We start from the raw sequence: 10,166 nt of genomic DNA on the forward strand, positions 1-10,166 counted from the left end.
CGAAAACGGGTGGTGTGCGTATTCTTTACCTCCGACAGGGTTGAGTAATGTCTGAGGTTTCGGTCAATGGCTGGTTGGAGTCAAGATATTAGGTAGTATATCTCGACTTTACACACAGAGAAAAACTAACCCTACGAGTATTTAGCGCCCGAGGGGCTTGCCCACCTTACACCTTACTTTAAATAATACGTTGTGGGTATAGGGCAGTTTCCAGAAGAAAAAAAAAAGTAATATAAAATGCTTATGTATTTGTATTATTTGTCTATAAAATAAATATAAGATTTTAAAATGTCAGCTTTTATTATATTCGTTATATATATTGTGAGTTATACTAGCCATCTCAAAATGTCTAACCACTAAGGGTGGGTGTTACTGTAGCTTGTATCCCCAGGAGAACATCGTCTCCAGCTGGCTTTAGGCACACTTTCTGTGCCCTTATGCCTAAAGCCAGCTGGAGACGATGTTCTCCTGGGGCTACAAGCTACAGTAACACCCACCCTTAGTGGTTAGCCATATTGAGATGGCTAGTATACCTCACATTGTCGTGCAGTTTACTGTTTACACCTCGTTCAGAGATTTATTATTGTTATATATATTATTACCGGTATAAATGAATATTACTAATCCCTGGCACATTGGGGGGAAAAAAAAGGAACTGCCTCTAGATAGTTTAGGAAGCACTATTCTAGGGTGTCCTAACAGGTTTTAGATTCCAATTGGTGAAAAGGTCACAGCCATCTTGGGTTTTTTCATTTACTTCGATTGTACATATAACACAGGACTCTTTCAGTTTCTGTCTTCCAAATCCACTCACAGGCTTTCGTCGACGAGGGGCTATAGTAGAAAATACTTGCCCAAGATTCCACCGTGGGACTGAGGCAGGACCGTGTTGTTGAAAAGCAAGAGTCTTACCACAGGGCCACGCCCTTGTATTAAACGATTTCAAAATATCACTGTTTGATTTGACCTCATTATTAAAAGGCGGCAAGTTAGCAGAAACGTTAGGGTGCAGGGCAAAATTCTGAGCGCCATTTCGTCTGTTTTTACGTTTTGAGTTCAAATGCTGCCGGAGGTTTCTTAGCCTCTCATTGTTCTAGTGTTGTTGAAATAAGTACTAGTTAATACTTATTTCTTTACGACAGACAAGGGGCTAAACACAGAGAGGACAAACAAGGACAGACAAACGGATTAAGTCGATTATTTCGACCCCAGTGCGTAACTGGTACTTAATTTATCGATCCCGAAAGGAAGACAGGCAAAGTCGACCTCGGCGGAATTTGAACTCAGAACGCAACGGCAGACAAAATACGGCTACGCATTTCGCCCGGCGTGCTAACGTTTCTGCCAGCTCGCCGCCTCTTTGCCAGGGGCAATATAATCGAGGTACTACTAGCGAACAGTGGTCCCGTCCCGGTGGGTGCACACACGCAGTCGCGCCTCCGCGCTAGCTAGTCGTGACTAGTCGACCCTACAACGGCTACCTAGCAAAGTAAATAAAACACAAAATAAATAATTTTTTTACACAAAGCAAATAATTTTTGTTAAACAAAGTAAATAAAACACAAAAACACGAAGTAAATAATTTTTTAATTAAAGTAAATAAAACGCAAAAACAAAGTAAGGATCGACTAGTCATGACTAGCTGGGTGCGGATGCGCGAGTACGCAAGAGCGCGCACCGGGACCACTGTTCGCTAGTAGTACCTATTTCTTTATTACCCACAAGGGGCTACACACAGAGGGGACAAACAAGGACAGACATAGTTATTAAGTCGATTACATCAACCCAGTGCGTAACTGGTACTTATTTAATCGACCCCGAAAGGATGAAAGGCAAAGTCGACCTCGGCGGAATTTGAACTCAGAACGTAGCGCTAGTATTACCTATAATCTCCTCCCTGAAATTGCTGATCTTGTGCCAAAATTTTAAACCAGTATTACAACGGCCACGTTTCGTTTTGTAGTGTGGCCAAATGGCGGATGTGCGCACAATGAGTCCCACCCATTTGACTGACCTTTCCGGATTTGGTTTTTTATCCGGATTCCTATGCTTTCGAAGACGGTGATTCCGTCATCGAAAAACCATGTTTTCAAAATTTTTAACCCCGCAATTTTTTATTTTAAACTTTTTTTCGAAATCTTTTTTTCAATCTACGTGAAAAAATACGGAGATTAAAAATATGGGAGGGGATGGGGAAAATAAATTTTGGCGATCCTTCGGTAAGTGGCTTAGTTTACATTTCTGAAGATAACAGAAACCCTTTTCTCCTAAACTTATCACAAACCCTAACCCTAACCTTTTCCTTTTGAATGGCAGACAATTTCTAGTTAACTAAACACTTTAAAACTTCGTATACTGGTAGAATGTGTCAAAATAAAACATTTTTTTTTGTCTTGGCTCTCTTGAGAAAATTGTAATTTGTTTGTTTAACGTAGTTTAATTTTTCGAATTTAAACCAATCCTATGCTCTCTTTTCAGCTAAAATCATTTGCTGCATCTAAAACTGAGACAACATCCTGTAACTAACCCTAAACCTGCCCCCTAACCCTAATTTTTTTTTTTATTAATTGTTACGAGTGTAAAAAAAACTAAAGCAATGGGATTAAATTAACAATTAAGAAAAAAAATCTAGGGTTAGGGTTAGGGGGGAGGTTTAGGGTTAGTGACAGGATGTTGTCTCAGTTTTAGACGCAGCAAATGATTTTAGTTGAATGGAGGTAATCGATTGGTTAAAATTACCGAAATGCTCAGATTTTCAGACGAAATATCAAACAAACTATAGAATTTTCTCAAAGCCAAGAGAAAAAGATGTTTTATAAACACATTCTACCAGTATACGAAGTTTAAAAGTGTTTAGTTAACTAGAAATTGTGTTGACATCTGCCGTTCAAAAGGAAAAGATCCCCCTTTTCTCCTAACCCTAACACAAACCCTAACCCCCCATATATAAAAAAAACAAACACTTTCTTGAAATGTATCCGGTACTTATAACGAAGTTACGCCCAAATTCTAATTGCAAATTTTTTTATGAAAAACTCCAAAATTTGTCCACTCCATCCCGCTGTTTAAAAGTGAAAATGAGCGAATGTTTTGTCCGTTTCTGCATGCGTTGATTTATGGTGAAAAACAGCAAAAGGACTATGGCACGTGAAGCCCTCACCACGAAACTCGATATGCTAAAAATAACAGCTTAATGCCTTTTTTACTCTTTTACATGTTTCAGTCATGCTGGAGCACCGCCTTTAATCAAGCAACTCGACCCCGGGACTTATTCTTTTGTAAGCCCAGTACTTATTCTATCGGTCTCTTTTGCCGAACCACTAAGTGATGGGGACATAAACACACCAGCATCAGTTGTCAAGCAATGCTAGGGGGACAAACACAGACACACAAACACACACACTCATATATATATATATATACACATATATACGACAGGCTTCTTTCAGTTTCCGTCTACCAAATCCACTTACAAGGCATTCGTCGGCCTGAGGCTACAGTAGAAGACACTTGCCCAAGGTGCCACGCAATGGGACTGAACCTGGAACCATGTGGTTGGTTAGCAAGCTCCTTACCACACAGCCACTCCTGCGCCTGGAGAATTTTTGTGTTTGTGTGTATGTGTTTGACTGAGGACTGGCCAGCCAGTAGGCTGCACCAGGCTCCAATCTGATCTGGAAAGGTTTCTACAGCTGGATGCCCTTGCTAATGCCAACAACTCCCAGAGTATAGTGGGTGCTTTTTACTTGCCTCTGGCATGGGAGCCAGTCAGGCTGCACTGTATATTACTTATACATGTGTGTGTGTGTGTGTGTGTAGATTTATATACATATGATGAGCTTTTTAAAAAATTGTTTTTGTTTATTTTTCTAGCGCCTGTCTTTGAAAAAAGACATGGCGTTTATTCAGATTATGAAGAAAATTATTCAAGGTGACATTGAATATGTTGAAAAATTTATTCAAGAAAATAAAGTAAGTTAAATTTTCTGATGTTTTGTCAGAATTGATTATTTGTATATTATTTTATACTTAGTATTAAGAGTTCCTGTGAAGGCACATGGCTCAGTGGTTAGAGCATCGAGCTTACAATCGTGAGGTTGTGAGTTCGAATCCCGGACCGGGCTGTATGTTGCAAGACACTTTATTTCACGCTGCTCCATTTAACTCAGCTGTAGAAATGAGTTGCGACATCACAGGTGCCAAGCTGTATCGGCCCCTTTGTCTTTCCCTTGGATAACATCGGTTGTATGGAGAGGGGCAGCTGGTATACATGAGCGACTGCTGGCCTTCCATAAACAACCTTGGCTAGACTTGTACCTTGGAGGGTAACTTTCTAGGTGCAATCTCATGATCATTCATGACCGAAGGGGGTCTCCCTATTAAGAGTTCCTAGGAGAGCAAGCTGGTAGAATTGTTTGCACATTGAGCACATTTTGTTCATCTTTGTCCTGAGTTCAAATTCCACCAAGGTTAGCTTTGCATTTATCCTTTCAGGGTTGATAAAATATATAACAATCAAGCTCTGGGGTCAATGTAATCTACTTGCTTCCTCCCCTGAAACTGCTGGCCTTGTGCCAAAATTTGAATCCAGTATTTGGGGTTCTTAATTAATTGCATATATTTGTCTGTGATATTTTATTTGTCTTCAAATCTTACCTCTTCATCATTATTAGTTTTTATAAATTGTTAATGAAACCTTGAGTCATGCCACAGTCGATGGAATGGGAGTGTGGAAGCTGGTCATCATATTCTGAGAGGAAATATTCAGTCAAAGAGATGAGAGCTAGATGGAACCAATAGACAAGTTCCCCTGCCTCACACAGTTGAACGTTTTAAGAAATGTTCCATACTAAACATGAACCAATGACGAAATATATGGAATTCTAGCCTGGAGGGGGTTTTCGTATTAATTGTTTGGACTTTGTGAACACATACCAATTGTTTTTATAAGATTTTTAACGCTTTGAATTAAATGTGACCATTTTGCAAAGCCAGGCAATACTGCTAGTTGTGTATATATTTTTTCATTGTGTTGTATGGCATACTGAAAGATGTCTTGTACTCTTCTATATTTTAACATTCATCGATTTTCTCGCAGCTCAACATAGACAAACTTTCCATTATAGTCGTGGCATGCTATCTAGCAGAACAAGGTACAAACTTCTATCATCGAAACAACACCAATGCCACACCACTTGATGTCTCTGAGGACACAAATTTAAAAGAGGAACTGAAAACATTTGTTTCAACTAGGTAAGTGATGTACTAAACCTTGCAAAATAAACCAGTGAGTTGTTGTGTCTTTTGTTTTTGTGCTTGAGAAAACCCGGCAAGCCAAATGAGACCATAACCTCATGGCCTATGCCAGGGGCAGAACCAGCCCACTTATGTGTACCTTTCCTTCTTTGGACACTAAACTCTGCTTGCGAAGACCTGTTGAGGCAAGTGAAATCAAAATCAAATTCGATGACTGGCATCTGTGCTAGTGGGGCGTAAAGAGCACCATATTAGCGTGATCCTTGACACAGCAGCTAACTGGCTTCCGTGTCAGTGGCACATAAAAGGCACCATTCAAGCGTGATCTTACCAGTGTCGCCTTATTGGCACATGTAAAAACATTCGAGCGAGGTTGTTGCCAGTACCACCTGACTGGCGCCTGTGCCGGTGGCACGTAAAAGCACCCACTACACTCTCGGATTGGTTGGCGTTTGGAAGGGCATCCAGCTGTAGGAACTCTGCCAGATCAAGACTTGTTCTAAACGAGTATCAAGAACACACACTCACACATGAATCATAAACTCCGTATTTCGCAAAAAAAAAAAATAAAGAGAAGAAATTCTGGAAAAAGTGAAGAAATGTTGGATCTCATTCCTTGGTTAAAGCTATTTTAAACATTAAATTTATGCTTTTCTTTGAAATAGTTCAGATATATGCAATTCTTCTCACTTATTAAGATGCATTTATCAGAAAAAAAGAGACAGAAAAACTTATTATTTTGTGTCAATCCTTCCCTAATTATCCTTTATTAATTAGTTTTGGCGTGTATTTTTTTCCCAAATTTATTTTTTCACCTTTACAACACTGTTTAGTAAAGCAATTAATTATCTTTATAATTTGCATATTTGACTTATTAATCAAAATTCTCTAGATGTAATATATACTAAGTAATGCATCCTTCATTTATGTGTTCCGTTCTGTATTATGCATGCGTGACTGTTTGTATGTAAGTGTGTTTAACTGTGCACATGAATGTGAATATTAAAGAACATATTTATTTACTATGATTGTTATTTTCAGAACAAATAAATCTTTTGGCTGTTATGTTATTGATGTTATTATTATTGCTAGTTAAAGGGTGGTGACTTGGCTGAATATTTTGAGTCTTGTAGTATGTAGTTGTGTTAGTCAATATTCTGAGTTCAAATCCAACTCATTTCTTTATCATCATTATCGATGGACCACTCAAAGAGGTATGTATACATTATCATTTTCGTAACATAATTTCTGTAGTATTTCAAGATGTTTCTGACACGTATTTTGATTCACATGGCGGAGATCCAACATTTCTTCACTTTTTCCAGAATTTCTTCTCTTTATTTTTTTTTTTTTGCGAAATACGGAGTTTATGATTCATGTGTGAGTGTGTGTTCTTGATACTCGTTTAGAACAAGTAGTTTTACACCAATTACACTATTTTTTCTTAGTTTAAAGGCCGTGGACTGAAGATGTGAAATTTCCGAAGCCTCTCCCCCACCCCCCTTTCGCGAGCGCGCATTTTTTTCATGATAGTCGTTTAGAGCAAGTTGTTTTACACATATTACGCTGTTTTTGTTTTTGTTTTTGTGCCCGGTTCAGACGCTTTCGGAAATTCCCGATATAAATATTCCGAGGCCTCTCCCCCACCCCTCTTTCGCGAGAGCGCATTTTTTTTTGTCATATTCGTTTAGAGCAAGTTGTTTTACACATATTACACTATTTTTTTTTTGTTTTGGTGCCCGGGTCAGCTCCTCAGACGCTTTCGGAACTTCCCGATGTGAATTTTCCGAGGCCTCTCCCCCACCCCCCTTTCGCGTGCGCGAATTTTTTTTTTCATATTCGTTCATAGGAAGTTGTTTTACACCTATTACACACATTTTTTTTTTGATTTTCTGATATTTGTTACGCCCTATATTAACCCTTAAAAGATATGCACTGGTAGAGTTAAGAGTGAAGGTGAATAATATGCGCGCTCAGTATTTAAGGTTAGGGTTTCGCCGAAAACGGGTGGTGTGTGTATTCTTTACCTGGTGCAGCCATCTGGTTCGCCAGCCCTCAGTCAAATCGTCCAACCCATGCTAGCATAGAAAGCGGACGTTAAACGATGATGATGATGCTTATTGTCACTTGTGCCAATACATTTGTTACTGCTAATACTTCTTTCCATAACTCTACTGATTAAAGAAGGAACTGTGTTGGTATCTTGATTAAATAGAGGTCAGTGTGTGTATGTTGCTCCCCGTATTACCTTTAATGATCCATTTCCCTGATTAACATTGGAAGAGTGAAGAAATGCTGATAAATCAAGAGTCATCCATACAAGAAACAACAGTTAACCCTTTTGATACAAATCCGGCTGTTCTCTGGCTCTGAGAACAAATGTCTTGTTTTCATAAGTTTTGAATTAAAGTCTTCCACCAAATCTTAATCACAATTTATGTTCCTAACACTAGCTTAATGATAACTAAGTTATTTTACTAAATTCTTTGTCAAATAAAATTGAAAGAAACAGAGCATCGCGACAGAAATATGGTAACAAAAGGCTTAAAATATATAATAGAGAAACAATTCTTAACCCTTTTCATACCAACCTGGCTGAAACCAGCTCTGGCTCTGAGTACAAATGTCTTGTTTTCATAAGTTCTGAATTAAAATCTTCCCACCAAACATCAATCACAATTTATGTTCCTAACACTAGTTTAATGATAACTAAGTTATTTTACTAAATTCTTTGTTATATTTAAAGCAATTGAAAGAAACAGAGAGCATCCCAAAATAAATACAGTAACGAAAGGATTAAAATAAGGGATTGACAAAATCTAAGAGGGAACAGTAATGATGGTACAAGTTGTTGTCCATCAAGCTTTAAGAAACAACGGAGCTAGCTTAATCTTTAATCACTGGATCACAAATCTATTTATAAATTACAACATTTCAATGAGATCTACACAGAATCACATCTCCTCAAGTAATTATCAAAACCCCTGTTAATCATTATAGATCATCTTATTTCACTATTTGATTTGGATTACCTTTGTAGAATCTCTTTATTACTCTTTTATTTGTTTCTGTCATATGACTGTGGCCATGCTGGAGCACCGCCTTTGGTCAAGTTGCGCCGCAGGGTCTTGGAGGAGATAGTGTTAGTTGAAGGTGGCGAGCTGGCAGAATCGTTAGCACAGTGGGCGAAATGCGTGGCCGTATTTCGTCTGCCGCTACGTTCTGAGTTCAAATTCCGCCGAGGTCGACTTTGCCTTTCATCCTTTCGGGTCGATTAAATAAGTACCAGTTATGCACTGGGGTCGATGTAATCAACTTAATCCGTTTGTCTGTCCTTGTTGGTCCCTTCTATGTTTAGCCCCTTGTGGATAGTAAAGAAATAAGTGTTAGTTGAAGGCTACCAAACCTGACACACACAGACGACTTCAGCTTTTTGTATATATAGATTTCATCCCTAAGCAAGCATGTAATCGAGCCTAAATGGTTGAGTGTGTATGCATGGTCAAGAAGTTAAAGAGTTTGCTTCAGAATCCTGAAGGTCCTGGTTCAATTTTTAAAATACACTACATAAGATAGAGCAAGAGACAGTCTTCAGGAAAGTTGGGATAAAAAGTGTTAAAGTTCTACTTTTCTATCACTTTTTCTAAAGAACATTTACTCTTACTCTTTACTATTTTTACTTGTTTCAGTCATTTGACTGCGGCCATGCTGGAGCACCGCCTTTAATCGAGCAACTCGACACCGGGACTTATTCTTTTGTAAGCCCAGTACTTATTCTATCGGGCTCTTTTGCCGAACCGCTAAGTAACGGGGACATAAACACACCAGCATCGGTTGTCAAGCTATGCTAGGGGGACAAACACAAACACACAAACACACACACGCATATATATATATATACATATATACGACGGGCTTCTTTCAGTTTCCACCTACCAAATCCACTCACAAGGCATTGGTCAGCCCGGGGCTATAGCAGAAGACACTTGCCCAAGGTGCCACGCAGTAGGACTGAACCCGGAACCATGTGGTTGGTAAACAAGCTACTTACCACACAACCACTTGACTAATTTTTTTGTGAATTGTCTGATTCTAATATTTCTAATAAAATATACAGACACGGAATTGTATATTTCTCATTTCAGATGGATCCCAAGTTAATGTCATAGATTCCTGTCAGGTTCCCAGAGATGAATTTATGAGATTACAACTCAGAGAATAAACCAAATGTACAATATGTCAGCAGAGACGTTGGAACATAGTCTTTCAATGTGGCCACGCCTCATGTAAAGAATGTGGAGAACAACTCAGTTATTGCCACATGTGTTGGTAACCTTTGAACAAAAGGATTGTTATATATTGACCATCTTTATTCTGGTTTTCTCTTTGCTTTATTGCTCGCCAATCTGAGAACTACCCCTGATCACATTAACCAGACAGCCACGTCCACCCTGTATGAGTTGGAACTTTAACCCCCTTACCCAACAATTATTTTGAAAATAAATGTATTTTTTCAGACATATTTTTTAATTGTTTTATTTTACTATGTTTTGAATGGTGATTTTGAGGTATATTTCAAACCTTATTTATTATGAATTTTAATTCAATAATATTGATTTTAAATTACCGTTGTGGGCAGAAACGAGTTAACCGGTTTTTTTCATAAATCATATTACTTTTACAAAAAATCATGTTATTTTATTTGGTTATCGACATGGTGGGGTTATAATATAAAGGTATAAAAAAAACAACGTAAAAACAAAGTGAATACTTCTATTCATAAAATGTGCCTTCCAACCCTTCGACTGTCTCCAGGTGACTAAATCATACTCGGTCTTCAATGCCTTACTCAAGCGAAAGGTGGCAGAAATCGTCACTGCCAGACGTATAAAGTGAGCGAATATACTCGT

This window comes from Octopus sinensis, linkage group LG27 (assembly GCF_006345805.1).
Source record: "Octopus sinensis linkage group LG27, ASM634580v1, whole genome shotgun sequence".
In the NCBI taxonomy this organism is placed as follows: Eukaryota; Metazoa; Mollusca; class Cephalopoda; order Octopoda; family Octopodidae; genus Octopus; species Octopus sinensis.